We start from the raw sequence: 354 nt of genomic DNA, 5'->3' as shown, positions 1-354 counted from the left end.
CCGGGACAGGGCTAGGGTGACGTCACGGGGGGAGGGGGCAGGCAGAGGATCGAGGGCGTGCGGTGGGGGAGGGTGGGGCAGATGCTTTCCCTCCCCGAGAGTGGCTTTGCAAAGCTCAATTCCCGGCTGCGTCAATTCAATCGGAACTACTCCACCTCCAACCCGGCTGGGCTGGCGACGGGAGCAGCTCCTGCAGAGGGGTTTCTCAAGGGAGGGTCCCCCACCAGGACTCCTTGGGCCCCTCAGAGTGGTTTCTTCCACCCGCCTTTCCCTTCCTCATCTAGGCACTGGGTTGGGAGCCGGGGGCCGGCCATTCTAGGTTTTAATTGAGATTCCTGAGCAGGGATCCAGACC

Source organism: Tupaia chinensis, unplaced genomic scaffold, assembly GCF_000334495.1.
Source record: "Tupaia chinensis unplaced genomic scaffold, TupChi_1.0 Scaffold143769_1, whole genome shotgun sequence".
NCBI lineage: Eukaryota > Metazoa > Chordata > Mammalia > Scandentia > Tupaiidae > Tupaia > Tupaia belangeri.
Note: the sequence above shows the minus strand (reverse complement) of the source record.